Source organism: Bos indicus, chromosome 3, assembly GCF_029378745.1.
Source record: "Bos indicus isolate NIAB-ARS_2022 breed Sahiwal x Tharparkar chromosome 3, NIAB-ARS_B.indTharparkar_mat_pri_1.0, whole genome shotgun sequence".
NCBI classification, from domain to species: domain Eukaryota; kingdom Metazoa; phylum Chordata; class Mammalia; order Artiodactyla; family Bovidae; genus Bos; species Bos indicus.
The window spans coordinates 54,377,126-54,400,192 of record NC_091762.1 but is presented as its reverse complement, the minus strand read 5'-3'; the positions used below and the strand labels follow the sequence as shown (position 1 = coordinate 54,400,192).

General features: G+C 38.5%; 1 pseudogene; it reads right to left on the bottom strand.

Moving 5' to 3' along the window:
- Positions 1-372: 372 nt before the first annotated feature.
- On the bottom strand, positions 373-22,802 carry LOC109556815 (guanylate-binding protein 6-like; annotated as a pseudogene).
- Between the last annotated feature and the right edge of the window lie 265 nt (positions 22,803-23,067).

Genomic DNA, 23,067 nt, shown 5'->3' with positions numbered 1-23,067 from the left:
ATTTGGTCTAGAAGCCAAAGTTTTCCAACTCCTGGTATAAAGTTATCTGTTTTTCCCTTTAAACTAACTGGTAAAACCAACATTTAGTCTATGTAAAGTGTGTCAGGCAGTGATATCATCTAGTAGGCACTTTTTATGCTTAAAAGCTTTCAGAATGAAACTAAAAAACATGCATGCCAAAATTAGGGTGGAGCATATACCCACATTCTGTGATATACTTAAAATAAAAGCTAATCCTATTTAACCAGTGAGCTCCGGTCCTTCAGACCCTGGCCAATTAGTTTATCAGGAGCAGACAGAATTGCAGGTGCTTCAGTGGCAATTGTGTCCAAGGTCTGTGAAATCCAAGGAGCTTTATCCTTTTTCGTCTTCTCAATTGTTTCTGAGATGATTCATCTCTGCTTTCATCCCCTCAGCTTTCCCACTAACTCCTTCAATAAGCAGATTGATTTGAACCTAAAGGAAGGTAAGAGAGGAAAATGCAAAGTTTGAAAATTCTTATTTTTTCAAGAATCAGATTTTATATTTAAGAACTTTGTTAAATTATCTGTTTGACACATATAATTATTCTCTCTTATTAGATCATCACGGAGAAGGAAATGGTAACCCACTCCAGTGTTCTTGCCTGGAGAATCCCAGGGACGGGGGAGCCTGGTGGGCTGCCATCTGTGGGGTCGCACAGAGTCTGACACAACTGAAGCAACTTAGCAGCAGCAGAAGCATTAGATCATCAAAGGATAATATTTACAGCAGAGAATATCTTCTGAGTTAGATCTGGACAGTGAGAGGAACGATAGTTCCCAATCTTACTAACATTCACACACCATTAGGGTGTGAATTTTGCTCGGCTGCTAGGGAAGCTCCCCTGGAATAGGAAATGGCAACCCTCCAGTCCCCTGCCCAGTGATATTTCCTTTCATCTGCTCCAGGTATCAAGGAGTCAGGAATACATGCAGTTGTACAAACTCACAATGTCGTATGTTTGCACATTTACCTGGGGCTCTTCCCTTTGAATAACATCTCAACTTGAAAAATATTTCAACTTATATCCCCCTCCTTTTCCAGGGAATTTTCCTAAACTATGTGCCCAATGTGAAAATCAGACTCTAATATATGCTGCTGTTCTCTACTGCCTCTTGTCAGGTGTGTAACTTTAGGCAAGTTATTTAGCCACCCTGTGCCTCCTAGATCTGTAACATCTATAAAAGTAGATTTTTATAAATGTTATGAAACATTTTTACCAGGATTAAATTAAAATGTTTAGAGAAACAGCTTAGCAGTATGCCTCTAGGCAATAATGGTTCAATATACTCTGGTGTGTTATTATCATTAGGTTTATTATCACCATCAGTGAAGCCCAGGATCACAGTTACATAAAGTGCTATCCCTTTATATGCATTTGTCTATTTATTTGACTTCCTCTTGCATTTTAATCTAGCCTTGAATACAAAGATTCTGACTGCATCATAAATCCTCAACATGTGGCACATAAAATGTTACTTTGTTATATGAAGAAATGAATAATTTCTGTTCTGTCTCTTGTGATTTTAGAAATCCATTTCGGTGGCCGGGGCGGGGGGGGGGTGGTGGAGGGGTGGGGGCGGGGGGCGGGGAGGATGGACATTTCTCTTCAGGGATAAATGCCATGTAGTGGGCCTTAAAAACGAAACCTGTCATGATATCCCCATGCTTTCTCATTATCCACACATGGTGTTTTGCTCTCAGATTTTCAGGAGACCCCCTGAACTCTATTCTGTAGGCTCACCATGATCCCCTTGTTCCTCACCTTCACTCCTTTCCTGGGCACATGGAAATAGTCCCATTGTAACCTTTCCATTGCTTTCCTGTAGAGTTTGTTCCCTCCAGGAACAGAGAAACTGCCTTCTGAAATACTTTTCATTAGGGCCTTTGAAAGCAGATCAAGTTTAGCCTGGCAGTATTTAGAAGATGCCTCTTCATTCTGCAGCAAGAAACCTTCCTTATTCTTTATAAGTGCCTACAGGGTAAATGTAGAGGAATGTCACCAGAAGCAAGGAACAGAGAAGATAAATTTCCAAGGAATATGGTAGAAGAATTGGTCTAAGGTGGTCCTCATGAAAAAAAAATCATTGCAGTGGAGCCACACAAGCAATGTAGCCAAAATACAGATGTTTATTCCCAACTCTGAAACCCTGCAGTCTTCCCAGGTGGCACAAGTGGTAAAGAACCTGCCTGCCAATGCAGGAAACATAAGAGATGTGGGTTCAATCCCTGGGTTGGGAAGATCCCATGGAGAAGGGCATGGCAACCCACTCCAGTATTCTTTCCTGGAGAATCCCATGGACAGGAGAACCTGGTGGGCTATAGTCCATAGGACCACAAAGAGTCGGACATGACTGAAGAGACTAAGTATGCATGCACACACTGAAACCTCTGCAAGAGTATGAAAAAGTTTCTTAACTTCCCTGAGCCTCAGGTTCCCGATCTGTAAAATACTGCAGTTATCTCTTCTCTATCATTCCTAGTAGCTATAACATCCCATGGCTCTGTCTTCAATAAAACAATGACAACTAGTAAAGAAAGTAAATATAACAAACTTGCTTTTGTTAAGAAAGTTTGCCCATGGAAATCAAGTAACAAGGAATGTTGTTCAGTCGTGTCCAACTCTTTGTGACTCCATGGACTGCAGCACACCAGGCTTGCCTGTCCTTCACTATTTCCTGAAGTTTGCTCAGACTCGTGTCCATGGAGTCAGTGATGCCATCCAACCATCTCAACATCTGTCTCCTATCTAGGAATAGGAATGATTATACCCAGGGAACAACCATCTCAGGAATGACTTAGTGGAGTTCTGGAACCATGCCACAATCACTAAAGGAGAAATCAATGCTCAATGCTACATTTGCTTGAGAAATCAGAGAGATCCTGAAAACTTTCCCCAGCTTTAAGGAAAAAGAAGGAAATATAGTCCTCTAGCATTCTCTCTCTCTCATGAGAATCCAGACTACTTTGCCCTGAATAGCAGATAAACCCCAGGCATCACTCTAGAAGGGCAAGAATCGAAAAGGACAAATGCTAAGACAAAGTACCATGAGCTTCTTCTGGAATTTCTATTGGTCATCCTTGAAGGAGCACACCCATGAAGATGACAATGGCTTCCCTTTCACAGGTTATGTGCACCTCCAGCAGCTCCTGGAGCGTGTCTACAGGGAGGCTCATTCAGTGGGCCGTCTGCTCACTGTAGTGATCAGCTGCCTTCTGCACAGCTGCTGAGTTCTCCAGCTGGGCCAGAGTTGTCACTGCATTCTCCAAACAAGGAATTGTTTCAGTATTAATGGCATCCACCTAAGTTACCACCAGAATACCAAGCCCTGAATAAAGCAGAAATATGAATAAATATCAAGTTCTGACTCAGTGAGATTCAAGGTTGTGAAATTGCAATTCTTAAACCAGACACACACATTCACACACACACACACACACATACACACACACCCCTACTTATTTCCACTGTCATCACCTTCATTTTCACACTCTTTATTATTCTCCAGTTCATAACATTAAAAAATATTAAATATCTATCTTCATCTAACATAATTAGAGGTGTCTGAGAAAAATTATTTCAGGTTAACACAAATTAAAAGAAGAATATAAACTGCACAAATAAATTCTACAAGATAATAAAAATAATGTTTATTCTTAATTCCTAAACTGTTTATGGATTTTCAGGGACTCAGAAACTAATAGTTATTTTGGACTGATTTAAACACTTTTTTTTTAAATTTTTTATTTTATTTTTAAACTTTACAATATTGTATTAGCTCTGCCAAACATCAAAATGAATCCGCCACAGGCACACCCACGTTCCCCATCCTGACCCACCTCCCTCCTCCCTCCCCTACCCTCCCTCTGGGTCGTCCCAGTGCACCAGCCCCAAGCATCCAGTACTGTGCATCGAACCTGGACTGGCGACTCGTTTCATACATGATATTATACATGTGTCAATGCTATTTTCCCAAATCTCCCCACCCTCTCCCTCTCCCACAGAGTCCATAAGACTGATCTATACATCGGTGTCTCTTTTGCTGTCTCGTACACAGGGTTATTGTTTCCATCTTTCTAAATTCCATATATATGTGTTAGTATACTGTATTGGTGTTTTTCTTTCTAGCTTACTTCACTCTGTATAATAGGTTCCAGTTTTATCCATCTCATTAGAACTGATTCAAATGTATTCTTTTTAATGGCTGAGTAATACTCCATTGTGTATATGTACCACTGCTTTCTTATCCATTCATCTGCTGATGGGCATCTAGGTTGCTTCCATGTCCTGGCTATTATAAACAGTGCTGCGATGAACATTGGGGTACACGTGTCTCTTTCCCTTCCAGTTTCCTCAGTGTGTATGCCCAGCAGTGGGATTGCTGGATCATAAGGCAGTTCTATTTCCAGTTTTTTAAGGAATCTCCACACTGTTCTCCATAGTGGCAGTACTAGTTTGCATTCCCACCAACAGTGCAAGAGGGTTCCCTTCTCTCCACACCCTCTCCAGCATTTATTGCTTGTAGACTTTTGGATTGCAGCCATTCTGACTGGCGTGAAATGGTACCTCATAGTGGTTTTGATTTGCATTTCTCTGATAATGAGTGATGTTGAGCATCTTTTCATGTGTTTGTTAGCCATCTGTATGTCTTCTTTGGAGAAATGTCTATTTAGTTCTTTGGCCCATTTTTTGATTGGGTCATTTATTTTTCTGGAGTTGAGCTGTAGGAGTTGCTTGTATATTTTTGAGATTAGTTGTTTGTCAGTTGCTTCATTTGCTATTATTTTCTCCCATTCTGAAGGCTGCCTTTTCACCTTGCTAATAGTTTCCTTTGTTGTGCAGAAGCTTTTAAGTTTAATTAGGTCCCATTTGTTTATTTTTGCTTTTATTTCCAATATTCTGGGAGGTGGGTCATAGAGGATCCTGCTGTGATGTATGTCGGAGAGTGTTTTGCCTATGTTCTCCTCTAGGAGTTTTATAGTTTCTGGTCTTACGTTGAGATCTTTAATCCATTTTGAGTTTATTTTTGTGTATGGTGTTAGAATGTGGTCTAGTTTCATTCTTTTACAAGTGGTTGACCAGTTTTCCCAGCACCACTTGTTAAAGAGATTGTCTTTAATCCATTGTATATTCTTGCCTCCTTTGTCAAAGATAAGGTGTCCATAGGTGTGTGGATTTATCTCTGGGCTTTCTATTTTGTTCCATTGATCAATATTTCTGTCTTTGTGCCATGGACTGATTTAAACTCTTAAGAAATCTCCTTGAGAAAAAGACATAGTATAGAACTTTCCCTGAGAAGACAATATACTCTATTTTCATACCCAGTTAGTGATTTTATTACCAATGGTGGTATTTTTCTTTTTTTTCAGTTTTCAACTTTTATTTATTTTTTTAATTTTATTTTATTTAACTTTACAATATTGTATTGGTTTTGCCATATATTAAAATGAATCTGCCACAGGTATACATGTGTTCCCCATCCTGAACCCTCCTCCCTCCTCCCTCCAGCAACCCCAGATAGCAGTGACAAGGGTTTTGGAAAGGAATTTGTTAATCCCATAATGACAAAGAATTTCTAAAACATTTACATATTTATCTCTGAGGCATGACACTTTTTAAAATAACTACACACTTCTGGGGGAGGAGCTAAGATGGCAGAGGAGTAGAACGGGGAGAACACTTTCTCCCCCACAAATTCATCAAAAGAACATTTAAATGCTGAGTAAATTCCACAAAACAACTTCTGAATGCTGGCAGAGGACATCAGGCACCCAGAAAAGCAACCCAAGTCTTCGAAAGGAAAGAGAAGAAATACAGCTCCACTCACCAGAACACCGACACAAACTTCCCTAACCAAGAAACCTTGACAAGGCACCTGTACAAACCCACACAGAGCGAGGAAACGCCACAATAAATAGAACTCCACAAACTGCCAGAATACAGAAAGGACACCCCAAACTCAGCAATTTAAACAAGATGAAGAGACAGAGGAATACCAGCAGATAAAGGAACAGGATAAATGCCCACCAAACCAAACTAAAGAGGAAGAGATAGGGAATCTACCTGATAAAAAATTCCAAATAATGATAGTGAAATTGACCCAAAATCTTGAAATCAACATGGAGTCACAGATAAATAGCTTGGAGACAAAGATTGAGAAGATGCAAGAAAGGTTTAACAAGGACCTAGAAGAAATAAAAGAGAGTCAATATATAATGAATAATGCAATAAATGAAATTAAAAACACTCTGGAGGCAACAAATAGTAGAATAACAGAGGCAGAAGATAGGATTAGTGAATTAGAAGATAGAATGGTAGAAATAAATGAATCAGAGAGAATAAAAGAAAAACGATTTAAAAGAAATGAGGACAATCTCAGAGACCTCCAGGACAATATTAAACGCTACAACATTCGAATCATAGGGGTCCCAGAAGAAGAAGACAAAAAGAAAGACCATGAGAAAATACTTGAGGAGATAATAGTTGAAAACTTCCCTAAAATGGGGAAGGAAATAATCACCCAAGTCCAAGCAACCCAGAGAGTCCCAAACAGGATAAACCCAAGGTGAAACACCCCAAGACACATATTAATCAAATTAACAAAGATCAAACACAAAGAACAAATATTAAAAGCAGCAAGGGAAAAACAACAACACACAAGGGAATTCCCATTAGGATAACAGCTGATCTTTCAATAGAAACTCTTCAAGCCAGGAGGGAATGGCAAGACACACTTAAAGCGATGAAAGAAAATAACCTACAGCCCAGATTATTGTACCCAGCAAGGATTTCATTCAAATATGAAGGAGAAATCAAAAGCTTCTCAGACAAGCAAAAGCTGAGACAATTCAGCACCACCAAACCAGCTCTCCAACAAATACTAAAGGATATTCTCTAGACAGAAAACACAAAAACAGTGTATAAACTCGAACCCAAAACAATAAAGTAAATGGCAACGGGATCATACTTATCAGTAATTACCTTAAATGTAAATGGGTTGAATGCCCCAACCAAAAGACAAAGACTGGCTGAATGGATACAAAAACAAGACCCCTACATATGTTGTCTACAAGAGACCCACCTCAAAACAGGGGACACATACAGACTGAAAGTGAAGGGCTGGAAAAAGATTTTCCATGCAAATAGGGACCAAAAGAAAGCAGGAGTAGCAATACTTATATCAGATAAAATAGACTTTAAAACAAAGGCTGTGAAAAGAGACAAAGATGGTCACTACATAATGATCAAAGGATCAATCCAAAAAGAAGATATAACAATTATAAATATATATGCACCCAACACGGGAGCGCCGCAATATGTAAGACAAATGCTAACAAGTATGAAAGGAGAAATTAACAATAACACAATAATAGTAGGAGACTTTAATACCCCACTCACACCTATGGATAGATCAACTAAACAGAAAATTAACAAGGAAACACAAATGTTAAATGAAACAATAGACAAGTTAGACCTAATTGATATCTACAGGACATTTCATCCCAAAACAGTGAATTTCACCTTTTTCTCAAGCGTACATGGAACCTTCTCCAGGATAGATCACATCCTGGGCCATAAATCTAGCCTTGGTAAATTCAAAAAAATAGAAATCATTCCAAGCATCTTTTCTGACCACAATGCAGTAAGATTAGATCTCAATTACAGGAGAAAAACTATTAAAAATTCCAACATATGGAGGATGAACAACACCCTGCTGAATAACCAACAAATCACAGAACAAATCAAAAAAGAAATCAAAATTTACATAGAAACTAATTAAAATGAAAACACAACACAAAACCTGTGGGACACTTTAAAAGCGGTCCTAAGGGGAAAGTTCACAGCAATACAGGCATACCTAAAGAAACAAGAAAAAACTCAAATAAATAACCTAACCCTACACCTAAAGCAACTAGAAAAGGAAGAAATGAAGAACCCCAGGGTTAGTAGAAGGAAAGAAATCTTAAAAATTAGGGCAGAAATAAATGCAAAAGAAACAAAAGAGACCATAGCAAAAATCAACAAAGCCAAAAGCTGGTTCTTTGAAAGGATAAATAAAATTGACAAACCATTAGCCAGACTCATCAAGAAAGAAAGGGAGAAAAATCAAATCAATAAAATTAGAAATGAAAATGGAGAGATCACAACAGACAACACAGAAATACAAAGGATCATAAGAGACTACTATCAATAATTATATGCCAATAAAATGGACAACGTGGAGGAAATGGACAAATTCTTAGAAAAGTACAACTTTCCAAAACTGGACCAGGAAGAAATAGAAAATCTTAACAGACCCATCACAAGCACGGAAATTGAAACTGTAATCAAAAATCTTCCAGCAAACAAAAGCCCAGGTCGAGACGGCTTCACAGCTGAATTCTACCAAAAATTTAGAGAAGAGCTAACACCTATCCTGCTCAAACTCTTACAGAAAATTGCAGAGGAAGGTAAACTTCCAAACTCATTCTATGAGGCCACCATCACCCTAATACCAAAACCTCACAAAGATCCCACAAAAAAAGAAAACTACAGGCCAATATCACTGATGAACATAGATGCAAAAATCCTTAACAAAATTCTAGCAATCAGAATCCAACAACACATTAAAAAGATCATACACCATGATCAAGTGGGCTTTATCCCAGGGATGCAAGGATTCTTCAATATCTGCAAATCAATCAATGTAATACACCACATTAACAAATTGAAAAACAAAAACCATATGATTATCTCAATAGATGCAGAGAAAGCCTTTGACAAAATTCAACATCCATTTATGATAAGAACTCTCCAGAAAGCAGGAATAGAAGGAACATACCTCAACATAATAAAAGCTATATATGACAAACCCACAGCAAACATTATCCTCAATGGTGAAAAATTGAAAGCATTTCCTCTGAAGTCAGGAACAAGACAAGGGTGCCCACTTTCACCATTACTATTCAACATAGTTTTGGAAGTTTTGGCCACAGCAATCAGAGCAGAAAAAGAAATAAAAGGAATCCAAATTGGAAAAGAAGAAGTAAAACTCTCACTGTTTGCACATGACATGATCCTTTACATAGAAAACCCTAAAGACTCTACCAGAAAATTACTAGAACTAATCAATGATTATATAGCAGGATATAAAATCAACACACAGAAATCCCTTGCATTCCTATACACTAATAATGAGAAAACTGAAAGAGAAATTAAGGAAACAATTCCATTCACCATTGCAACGGAAAGAATAAAATACTTAGGAATATATCTACCTAAAGAAACCAAAGACCTATATATAGAAAACTATAAAACACTGGTGAAAGAAATCAAAAAGGACACTAATAGATGGAGAAATATACCATGTTCGTGGATTGGAAGAATCAATATAGTGAAAATGAGTATACTACCCAAAGAAATTTAGAGATTCAATGCAATCCCTATCAAGCTACCAATGGTATTCTTCACAGAGCTAGAACAAATAATTTCACAATTTGTATGGAAAAACAAAAAACCTCGAATAGCCAAAGCTATCTTGAGAAAGAAGAATGGAACTGGAGGAATCAACCTGCCTGACTTCAGGCTCTATTACAAAGCCACAGTTATCAAGACAGTATGGTACTGACACAAAGACAAATATTGGTCAATGGAACAAAATAGAAAGCCCAGAGATAAATCCACGCACATATGGACACCTTATCTTTGACAAAGGAGGCAAGAATATACAATGGATTAAAGACAATCTCTTTAACAAGTGGTGCTGGGAAAACTGGTCAACCACTTGTAAAAGAATGAAACTAGACCACATTCTAACACCATACACAAAAATAAACTCAAAATGGATTAAAGATCTCAACGTAAGACCAGAAACTATAAAACTCCTAGAGGAGAACATAGGCAAAACACTCTCTGACATACATCACAGCAGGATCCTCTATGACCCACCTCCCAGAATATTGGAAATAAAAGCAAAAATAAACAAATGGGACCTAATTAAACTTAAAAGCTTCTGCACAACAAAGGAAACTATTAGCAAGGTGAAAAGGCAGCCTTCAGAATGGGAGAAAATAATAGCAAATGAAGCAACTGACAAACAACTAATCTCAAAAATATACAAGCAACTCCTACAGCTCAACTCCAGAAAAATAAATGACCCAATCAAAAAATGGGCCAAAGAACTAAATAGACATTTCTCCAAAGAAGACATACAGATGGCTAACAAACACATGAAAAGATGCTCAACATCACTCATTATCAGAGAAATGCAAATCAAAACCACTATGAGGTACCATTTCACGCCAGTCAGAATGGCTGCAATCCAAAAGTCTACAAGCAATAAATGCTGGAGAGGGTGTGGAGAGAAGGGAACCCTCTTGCACTGTTGGTGGGAATGCAAACTAGTACTGCCACTATGGAGAACAGTGTGGAGATTCCTTAAAAAACTGGAAATAGAACTGCCTTATGATCCAGCAATCCCACTGCTGGGCATACACACTGAGGAAACCGGAAGGGAAAGAGACACGTGTACCCCAATGTTCATCGCAGCACTGTTTATAATAGCCAGGACATGGAAGCAACCTAGATGCCCATCAGCAGATGAATGGATAAGAAAGCTGTGGTACATATACACAATGGAGTATTACTCAGCCATTAAAAAGAATACATTTGAATCAGTTCTAATGAGATGGATAAAACTGGAACCTATTATACAGAGTGAAGTAAGCCAGAAAGAAAAACACCAATACAGTATACTAACACATATATATGGAATTTAGAAAGATGGAAACAATAACCCTGTGTACGAGACAGCAAAAGAGACACCGATGTATAGATCAGTCTTATGGACTCTGTGGGAGAGGGAGAGGGTGGGGAGATTTGGGAAAATAGCATTGACACATGTATAATATCATGTATGAAACGAGTCGCCAGTCCAGGTTCGATGCACGGTACTGGATGCTTGGGGCTGGTGCACTGGGACGACCCAGAGGGAGGGTAGGGGAGGGAGGAGGGAGGTGGGTCAGGATGGGGAACGTGGGTGTGCCTGTGGCGGATTCATTTCGATATTTGGCAAAACTAATACAATATTGTAAAGTTTAAAAATAAAATAAAATTAAAATAACTACACACTTCTACATACAATGAAGCAAAACTACTAAAGAAAATATATTATAAATAGTCAACACATAACAGGCCACACAGAAATATAATTTTGAAAAAGGAAACTCGCCATTTCTAGTGACCTTCACCCCTTCCCTGAGGGTCTTGGTCCTTGCATAGATAAAGATACATGAACAGAAATTATTTGATTGTTCCTTGAATGTAGGATCCACTTGGCTTTCCAAAATTTCCTCAATATGGGCTAGGAATTCCTTTTCATGTACTGGCTGGTTAAAGATGAAACACTTCCATTTTGGAAAAAAGATGCCCGATAAACTCCCTGGATATGTTGGAATTTTTAACTTTGGAATTCTGACCTAAAGAAGAAAGAAAACAACAGAGTCTTGGCATAAGGCCACTAAAATTTTTATGAGTGGGGATTTTTTTTTATCTTTGGAGTCTTCTATTCTCATAGAACTCCTCTAACATATACATAAAAATTAAAAATCAAACTCACATGAATGGCATATCCCTGGAGAGCAATTTTAGGAAACAGCAGCTCCGAGTAAAGAAACTTACATCTTCAATGCACAGAAATACACATGGTACTCAGTTCATTAGATGTTTATCAAATAAAAGATTTAATGAATGATAATCAAATATCAATTTCCAGTTTACTCCAACTCATCTAGGAAGTAAATCATAGGAACAAAATGAAGAAGAACTACAAACAAAAGTAATGGAGTAATGATTAACATGGGACATAGACACCATGTTCAGTTAAGGAAAACTTCATTGATTGAATTCACATAATAAAAATAAGACTAGCCATTTTGGGTAGAAACTCTGAAGACTAAAAGGAACCTAAATGTAATTTGAAGAACTTACCACTACTCCATAAACACAGCACTTTTTTCAAGTACTCACCCACCTTTAAATGTAATTCATTACAATGACTTACTAATTTAAAATAGTGACCAAGTAACTAAATATGACTAAATAGTGACTGAATATGTTAAAATAAAAAGAATGATATGATGAGGAAAATAAAATGAAAGATCTGGTTGTTATCAGAAATAATGAAAAAGTATAGATTGAAAGAAGATCATCAGGTTTTTTAAGGTTTAAAGTCACTTTTTGTAGAAGATACAACTATCCACACTTTAGAAAGTTATAGCCTTCCTATCCACACTCTAGAAAGTTATGTCCTTCCTATCTACACTCTAGAAAGTTATACCCTTCCTTGAGAAGAATAAAAACTGATGGAAATATCTTTCATTATTATTTTATGCCTAACAATTATGTCATTGTTTTTCTCAACTCAAATTAGTTCAGTTCAGTTGCTCAGTTGTGTCCGACTCTTTGCAACCCCGTGAATTACAGCACACCAGGCCTCCCTGTCCATCACCAACTCCTGGAGTTCACTCAGACTCACGTCCATCGAGTCGGTGATGCCATCCAGCCATCTCATCCTCTGTCATCCGCTTCTCCTCCTGCCCCTAATCCCTCCCAGCATCAGAGTCTTTTCCAATGAGTCAACTTTTCACATGAGGTGGCCAAAGTACTGGAGTTTCAGCTTTAGCATCATTCCTTCCAAAGAACACCCAGGACCAATCTTCTTTAGAATGGACTGGTTGGATCCCCTTGCAGTCCAAGGGACTCTCAAGAGTCTTCTCCAACACCACAGTTCAAAAGTATCAATTTTTTGGTGCTCAGCTTTCTTCACAGTCCAACTTTCACATCCATGCATGACCACTAGAAAAACCATAGCGTTGACTAGACAGATCTTTGTTGGCAAAGCAATGTCTCTGGGAGAAGCATAATAAGGGAAGCAAGCATCTGGTTCTTGAAAAGTCTTAGTTCCTACTGTATCTGAATGTTAAGGTACAAATCATCTTCAGTACAAACTAGTTTTGAATAATTTCACTTTGCTAAGCCCTATTCTTCTTGGGTGAGCATAACTGTAGTCACTAGAACTTATCAAGGAATAACAGCCTAGATCACAGTCATCTATGGCCCTTGATCTAGTTTCAAATATAAATGCAACTCCAGAGATGATGGACAGTATTTAGTAGATCCTACCCTCTACTTGACTACTCACTGCCTAGTAGTCAGCTTCAAGGCAAGGCATTGTCCAGGTACTCATCTTCTGTGATAGGGTAAACGTGTACCTTCAACTTCAGGGTGAAATCCAGTACAGCCCAGGTAAAGTCTGGAAAGAAATTCATAAACTCTGTGGAATTTTCTACTTCATCCAATGTGGAGAGGACTTGGCCCTGGTGATTTCTGTGAGCTCTGACACATATCTAGGACTTGGTTAAGGAAAAAGAAATTTCTACCCATAATTCCCACATTTTCCTCATAAAAATGATTATAAACATTCTCTTTTGCCCTTGGTTCCCACTGTTCCACCAAAGGCAACTCAGCCACAGGGACGGGAAATCCAATTTGGTCTCCATTCTCATCAATTTCTCAATAAAACTGGGAAGGATACTGTACTTTCTCCTGTGCATCATTGTTGATGGTGCTCATGCTGTTGTTTACTAGAGTACTGCTCAGAAGCACAGCTAGGGCAAAGATCACCCTGGAAAATATATTAGAGCAAGCACTAGCAGTCTTCTCTTCAGAAATTCATTCTTATTTCTTTAATCAGTTTTCCATTTGTTATTTCAGATAGTAAAGTATCGATACAAAGGAAAAACCTTGAAAACAGAATTAAAAGTAAAATCTGAGTTTTGTCAATTACATTGACATTTCCTGTGACCTCAGTTTCCTCATCTAAAAAGGAATTCTGATAATACATTCCACAAAGAGCTCTTTTTTTTTTCCTGAATGGGATAAAATGAGATAGTATGAGTGAAAAACAACTTAGAGTGCCTTTGAGCAATTCATTGTTCAATAATAAGCAACATCACATATTCATTTAACAAAAAGTAAGTCACAAGGTATACTATGCTAGTCACAACTGAAAACTCAGAATAGATCTAATTAAATTAAATGTCTATGTGCTGCTACTAAACATTACTTATCTTTATTAGTTATAAAAAGCAGATACAGAGAGGGAGGAGCCAAGATGGCGGAGGAGTAGGACGGGGAGAACACTTTCTCCCCCACAAATTCATCAAAAGAGCATTTAAACGTCGAGTAAATTCCACAAAACAACTTCTGAATGCCGGCAGAGGACATCAGGCACCCAGAAAAGCAACCCAACTCTTCGAAAGGAGGTAGGAAAAAATGTTAAAAACAAAAAAAAAGAGACAAAAGAGGGACGGAGTTCCGTCCCGGGAAGGGAATCTTAAAAAGAGAGAAGTTTCCAAACATCAGGAAACCTTCTCACTGCCGAATCTGTGCCGAGCTTTGGAAGCACAGAGGGCAACATAACAGGGAGAAAAAATAAATAAACAATTTAAAACTCGCAGATTGCGAGCCCTACGGTAACTGCCCCAGCAGAGAAGCAGCGCAGACGCCTGCATCCGCCATTAGCAAACCGGGGCTGGGCAGGGAGGCGCGGCGTGGGCTGCATCGCTGAGAGTAAGAATCTGGCCTGAATACCCTGAGCGCTATCTGAGCGAAATAATTTGGGCTAGCAAACCAGACTGTGGGATACCTACCACGCGAAAAGCCAGCCCTAACCTAAGACCGCCAGGCCCGCGCACGGAACAAAGGACTGAACAGAGATAGCCGGCTGCAGACCTTCCCCCTCCGGTGACAGGCAGCCAGAGCCGGAAGGGGGCAATCGCAGCCCCAGAGAGACATTATCTATAAAATTGTAAGCAGGCTTCTTTGCTAACTAAAACTTCTTGGGGGTCTGGACGGTCAACATCTGCCTGAGAAGGTGCGCCGGTTTTACATCCAGATAACCGAGTGGCGGAGAGGCGATAAGTCGCAGCATTGGCGCTCGCCTGGGAAGAGCAAATTGGCGCTCGGACCTGGGAAGAGCACAAAACGCAGGCCCAACTGAGTCTGCGCCTCTGAGGACTACCCGGGTGCCTGAACCTGAGCGGCTTGGACCTGGGAGGTGCATGCAGCCCAAGGCCAGCCTCGGATTGTTCCCGGCAGAACAACCTAGAGTCCGAGCAGTGTGGACAGGGAGGCTACACGCGCCGTGAGCGGGGGCAGACCCAGGGTGGCTGAGGCACTGCGAGCCCACGCCAGTGTTATTTGCTTGCAGCATCCCTCCCTCCCTCCCCACAGCGCGACTGAACAAGTAAGCCTAAAAAAAAAAAAAAAAAAAAGTGTCCTCCACCGTGCCCTTTGAGTCAGGGCGGAAACCAGATACCGAAGAGACTAGCAAACAGAAGAAGATATAACAGAGGGAAACGCCTTGGAAGCTACAGGCAATAGATCAAAACCCTGTGGTTACTACGGACTACATAGGAAGGGGCCTATAGATCTTGAGAAATATAAATCTGACCAAGGAACTAGCCAAAAATGAACTGAACCCACAACACCCACAAAAAAAAAAACAACAAAAAAGTCCTAGATAAATTTTTATTATTTTTACGATCATTCTTTTTTTTTTTTAATTAAAAAAAAAAAAATTTTAAGTCCTCTATTGTTCCTTTAATTTTCACTTTTATAACCTATTACTTTGCAAAAAAAAAAAAAAAAAAAGACCCTACTTTTTTCTTCTTCAGCAAACTTCATATATATATATTTTATAATTTTTTGACCTTGTTTTTTTTGTTTGTTTGTTTTTGTTTTTTCCTTCTTTTCTTTAACATTGTATTTTTGAAATTCCAAACTCTACTCTAGATTTTTAATTTCCGCTTTTTGGTATATGTTATCAATTTTGTACCTATAGTTTTTTTTTATATATAATTTCTGTGACTTTTTTTTTTCTTCTTCTTCTCTGTTTCTTTCTCTTCTTCTTTTATATAACATTGTATATCTGAAATTCCAAACTTTACTCTAGATTTTTAATTTATGCTTTTTGGTATTTGATATCAATTTTGTACCTGTATTTTCTTTATAATTTTTGTGACATTGTTCGTATTTGTTTGTTTGTTTTCTCTCTTTATTTTTCTTCTTCTTTTTTTTTTTTTTTTAACATTGTATTTTTGAAATTCCAAACTCTACTCTAGATTTTTAATTTTTGCTTTCTGGTATTAGTTATCAATTTTGTACCTGTACTTTCTTTATAATTTTCGCGACCTTGTTTGTTTTTGTTTGTTCGTTTTTTCTCTCTTTCTTTTCCTTCTTCTTTTCTTTAACATCGTATTTTTGAAATTCCAAACTCTACTCTAGATTTTTAATTTTCGCTTTCTGGTATTAGTTATCAATTTTGTACCTGTACTTTCTTTATAATTTTCGCGACCTTGTTTGTTTTTGTTTGTTCGTTCTTTCTCTCTTTCTTTTCCTTCTTCTTTTCTTTAACATCGTATTTTTGAAATTCCAAACTCTACTCTAGATTTTTAATTTTTGCTTTTATGTATTTGTTACCAATTTTGTACCTTTAAGGACCCAATCTTCAGGACCCATTTTTCACTAGGGAGTGAGATTACTGGCTTGACTGCTCTCTCTCTCTTTGGACCCTCCTTTTTCTCCACCAGGTCGCCTGTGTCTCCTCCCTAACCCCTCTCTACTCTACCCAACTCTGTGAATTTCTGTGTGTTCCAGACGGTGGAGAACACTTAGGGAACTGATTACTGGCTGGATCTGTCTCCCTCCTTTTCATTCCCCCCTTTTATCCTTCTGGCCACCTCTGTTACCTTCCTCCTTCTTCTCTTCTCTGTATAACCCCGTGAACATCTCTGAGTGGTCCAGTTGTGGAGTGCACATAAGGAAGTGACTACTGGCTAGCCCACTGTCTCCACTATTGATTCACCCCATCTCATTTGGGTCACCTCTAACTCCCTCCTCCCTCTTCTCTTCTCCATGTAACCCTGTAAACCTCTCTGAGTGACCCTCACTGTAGAGAAACTTATCATCTTTAATGTAGATTTTTTATCAATGGTGCTGTATAGAAGGAGAAGTTTTGAAACTACTGTAAAAATAAGACCGATAATCGGAAGCAGGAGACTTAAGTCCAAACCCTGACTTCAGGGAACTCCTGACTCCAAGGAACATTCATTCACAGGAGCTCATCAAATGCCTCCATACCGACACTGAAACCAAGCACCACACAAGGGCCAATAAGTTCCAGGGCAAGACATACCAAGCAAATTGTCCAGCAACAAAGGAACACAGCCCTGAGCTTCAAGATACAGGCTGCCCAAAGTCACCCAAAACTATAGACATCTCATAACTCATTACTGGACATTTCATTGCACTCCAGAGAGAAGAAATACAGCTTCACCCACCAGAACACCGACACAAGCTTCCCTAACCAGGAAACCTTGACAAGCCACCTGTACAAACCCACACACAGTGAGGAAACGCCATAATAAAGAGAACTCCACAAACTGCCAGAATACAGAAAGGACACCCCAAACTCAGCAATTTAAACAAGATGAAGAGACAGAGGAATACTCAGCAGATAAAGGAACAGGATAAATGCCCACCAAACCAAACAAAAGAGGAAGAGATAGGGAATCTACCAGATAAAGAATTCCGAATAATGATAGTGAAATTGATCCAAAATCTTGAAACTAAAATGGAATCACAGATAAATAGCCTGGAGACAAGGATTGAGAAGATGCAAGAAAGGTTTAACAAGGACCTAGAAGAAATAAAAAAGAGTCAATATATAATGAATAATGCAATAAGTGAAATTAAAAACACTCTGGAGGCAACAAATAGTAGAATAACAGAGGCAGAAGACAGGATTAGTGAATTAGAAGATAGAATGGTAGAAATAAATGAATCAGAGAGGATAAAAGAAAAACGAATTAAAAGAAATGAGGACAATCTCAGAGACCTCCAGGACAATATTAAACGCTACAACATTCGAATCATAGGGGTTCCAGAAGAAGAAGACAAAAAGAAAGACCATGAGAAAATACTTGAGGAGATAATAGTGGAAAACTTCCCTAAAATGGGGAAGGAAATAATCACCCAAGTCCAAGAAACCCAGAGAGTCCCAAACAGGATAAACCCAAGGAGAAACACCCCAAGACACATATTAATCAAATTAACAAAGATCAAACACAAAGAACAAATATTAAAAGCAGCAAGGGAAAAACAACAAATAACACACAAGGGAATTCCCATAAGGATAACAGCTGATCTTTCAATAGAAACTCTTCAAGCCAGGAGGGAATGGCAAGACATACTTAAAATGATGAAAGAAAATAACCTACAGCCCAGATTATTGTACCCAGCAAGGATCTCATTCAAGTATGAAGGAGAAATCAAAAGCTTTTCAGACAAGCAAAAGCTGAGAGAATTCTGCACCACCAAACCAGCTCTCCAACAAATACTAAAGGATATTCTCTAGACAGGAAACACAAAAACGGTGTATAAACTCGAACCCAAAACAATAAAGTAAATGGCAATGGGAACATACTTATCAGTAATTACCTTAAACGTAAATGGGTTGAATGCCCCAACCAAAAGACAAAGACTGGCTGAATGGATACAAAAACAAGACCCCTACATATGTTGTCTACAAGAGACCCACCTCAAAACAGGGGACACATACAGACTGAAAGTGAAGGGCTGGAAAAAGATTTTCCATGCAAATAGGGACCAAAAGAAAGCAGGAGTAGCAATACTCATATCAGATAAAATAGACTTTAAAACAAAGGCTGTGAAAAGAGACAAAGAAGGTCACTACATAATGATCAAAGGATCAATCCAAGAAGAAGATATAACAATTATAAATATATATGCACCCAACACGGGAGCACCACAGTACGTAAGACAAATGCTAACAAGTATGAAAGGAGAAATTAACAATAACACAATAATAGTGGGAGACTTTAATACCCCACTTACACCTATGGATAGATCAACTAAACAGAAAATTAACAAGGAAACACAAACTTTAAACGATACAATAGACCAGTTAGACCTAATTGATATCTATAGGTCATTTCATCCCAAAACAATGAACTTCACCTTTTTCTCAAGCGCACATGGAACCTTCTCCAGGATAGATCACATCCTGGGCCATAAAGCTAGCCTTGGTAAATTCAAAAAGATAGAAATCATTCCAAGCATTTTTTCTGACCACAATGCAGTAAGATTAGATCTCAATTACAGGAGAAAAACTATTAAAAATTCCAACATATGGAGGCTGAACAACACCCTGCTGAATAACCAACAAATCACAGAAGAAATCAAAAAAGAAATCAAAATTTGCATAGAAACGAATGAAAATGAAAACACAACAACCCAAAACCTGTGGGACACGGTAAAAGCAGTCCTAAGGGGAAAGTTCATAGCAATACAGGCACACCTCAAGAAACAAGAAAAAAGTCAAATAAATAACCTAACTCTACACCTAAAGCAACTAGAAAAGGAAGAAATGAAGAACCCCAGGGTTAGTAGAAGGAAAGAAATCTTAAAAATTAGAGCAGAAATAAATGCAAAAGAAACAAAAGAGACCATAGCAAAAATCAACAAAACCAAAAGCTGGTTCTTTGAAAGGATAAATAAAATTGACAAACCATTAGCCAGACTCATCAAGAAACAAAGGGAGAAAAATCAAATCAACAAAATTAGAAACGAAAATGGAGAGATCACAACAGACAACACAGAAATACAAAGGATCATAAGAGACTACTATCAACAATTATATGCCAATAAAATGGACAACGTGGAAGAAATGGACAAATTCTTAGAAAAGTACAACTTTCCAAAACTGGACCAGGAAGAAATAGAAAATCTTAACAGACCCATCACAAGCATGGAAATTGAAACTGTAATCAAAAATCTTCCAGCAAACAAAAGCCCAGGTCCAGATGGCTTCACAGCTGAATTCTACCAAAAATTTAGAGAAGAGCTAACACCTATCCTGCTCAAACTCTTCCAGAAAATTGCAGAGGAAGGTAAACTTCCAAACTCATTCTATGAGGCCACCATCACCCTAATACCAAAACCTGACAAAGATCCCACAAAAAAAGAAAACTACAGGCCAATATCACTGATGAACATAGATGCAAAAATCCTTAACAAAATTCTAGCAATCAGAATCCAACAACACATTAAAAAGATCATACACCATGATCAAGTGGGCTTTATCCCAGGGATGCAAGGATTCTTCAACATCCGCAAATCAATCAATGTAATACACCACATTAACAAATTGAAAAATAAAAACCATATGATTATCTCAATAGATGCAGAGAAAGCCTTTGACAAAATTCAACACCCATTTATGATAAAAACTCTCCAGAAAGCAGGAATAGAAGGAACATACCTCAACATAATAAAAGCTATATATGACAAACCCACTGCAAACATTATCCTCAATGGTGAAAAATTGAAAGCATTTCCTCTAAAGTCAGGAACAAGACAAGGGTGCCCACTTTCACCATTACTATTCAACATAGTTTTGGAAGTTTTGGCCACAGCAATCAGAGCAGAAAAAGAAATAAAAGGAATCCAAATTGGAAAAGAAGAAGTAAAACTCTCACTATTTGCAGATGACATGATCCTCTACATAGAAAACCCTAAAGAGTCCACCAGAAAATTACTAGAACTAATCAATGACTATAGTAAAATTGCAGGATATAAAATCAACACACAGAAATCCCTTGCATTCCTATACACTAATAATGAGAAAACAGAAAGAGAAATTAAGGAAACAATTCCATTCACCATTGCAACAGAAAGAATAAAATACTTAGGAATATATCTACCTAAAGAAACTAAAGACCTATATATAGAAAACTATAAAACACTGGTGAAAGAAATCAAAGAGGACACTAATAGATGGAGAAATATACCATGTTCATGGATTGGAAGAATCAATATAGTGAAAATGAGTATACTACCCAAAGAAATTTATAGATTCAACGCGATCCCTATCAAGCTACCAACAGTATTCTTCACAGAGCTAGAACAAATAATTTCACAATTTGTATGGAAATACAAAAAACCTCGAATAGCCAAAGCGATCTTGAGAAAGAAGAATGGAACTGGAGGAATCAACCTACCTGACTTCAGGCTCTACTACAAAGCCACAGTTATCAAGACAGTATGGTACTGGCACAAAGACAGAAATATTGATCAATGGAATAAAATAGAAAGCCCAGAGATAAATCCACGCACATATGGACACCTTATCTTTGACAAAGGAGGCAAGAATATACAATGGATTAAAGACAATCTCTTTAACAAGTGGTGCTGGGAAATCTGGTCAACCACTTGTAAAAGAATGAAACTGGACCACTTTCTAACACCATACACAAAAATAAACTCAAAATGGATTAAAGATCTCAACGTAAGACCAGAAACTATAAAACTCCTAGAGGAGAACATAGGCAAAACACTCTCCGACATACATCACAGCAGGATCCTCTATGACGCACCTCCCAGAATATTGGATATATTGAATATATATATATTGAATATATTCTTCATTCTGGAATCTTAAGTCTTAAAAGTGTCTTTATAATAGGAAACTGGAGCCTATTATACAGAGTGAAGTAAGCCAGAAGGAAAAACATAAATACAGTATTCTAACGCATATATATGGAATTTAGAAAGATGGTAACAATAACCCTGTGTACGAGACAGCAAAAGAGACACTGATGTATAGAACAGTCTTATGGACTCTGTGGGAGAGGGAGAGGGTGGGAAGATTTGGGAGAATGGCAATGAAACATGTAAAATATCATGTAGGAAACGAGTTGCCAGTCCAGGTTCGATGCATGATGCTGGATGCTTGGGGCTGGTGCACTGGGACGGCCCAGAGGGATGGTATGGGGAGGGAGGAGGGAGGAGGGTTCGGGATGGGGAACACATGTATACCTGTGGCGGATTCATTTTGATATTTGGCAAAACTAATACAATTATGTAAAGTTTAAAAATAAAATAAAATTGGAAGATTTAAAAAAAAAAAAAAAAAGCAGATACATATGATAGTGGATACACTCAAGAAGACTGTCTCATAGTATTTACAAACATTTTAAAACACTTGAAAAACAAATACAATGAAGATGACAATATATTCAAAGGGTTTACATATTAGCAGTGAACCTAAGCAATGAAATTGATAATCATTATATCAAATAAAAACAATGAATATGTCGAGGGAGACCAAATAATGGAATAGAAGGATGTGGAGCTCACCTCCTCCTATAGATACTTCAAAAATACATCTACGTGTGGAATAGTTCTGGCAGACTGCCTACTGAACTCTGAAAGAACATCTCATACAATGAACACTGTAAGAAAGATCACCACATAACCAAGTAGGAAGAAAGAAAAAAAGGAATTAGGATAGGAACTGCAGCCCTGGGAGGAAGCTGTGAAAGAGGAAATGTTTCCTCACCCTGGGAATACCCTTAACCAGCCAGGAGATCAACTGGGACAGATAGGGAGGTTTAGAGGCTCAGAGGAGAGCACCAGCAAGCTTGCAGCAGGCAGAAGACAGGGAGACCAGCACAGAGGGTCCGTGCCCATCACTGCACTCCCCCTCCCAAGATATGCCTTGGCTGGTGCACACAGAGGCTGGGTAAGGATACTCGGGTTTCAGTGGACAGACTTGAGGAGAAGACTGGGACTGGCTCATAGATACAGCCTGAAGGGGCAGGAATGTGGTACGAGCTGCAAATAAGAGTGTTTGCAGGGTGGAGCCCAGATCCGCCATTAGAAGCCCTATTGTTACAGCTTGGATATAGAGGCATAGGGCCTGTCACTGCAGCCACAATCTCTGCCTGCTCACAGTGGGTGGCCCCCACCTCTAATTGCTCTGAGAACCCATCAGTACCTGTGAGTTGACCACAGTAAGAGGCAGGGCTGAAATCTGACCCTTGTCCCAGTCAGCCCTGTGACCTGTGTAAACTCAGCACCTGTGGGACATCCAAGTAGATTACTGGTGCTCCCATGGCTAGGGTGGGTCTGATGCCAGCAGC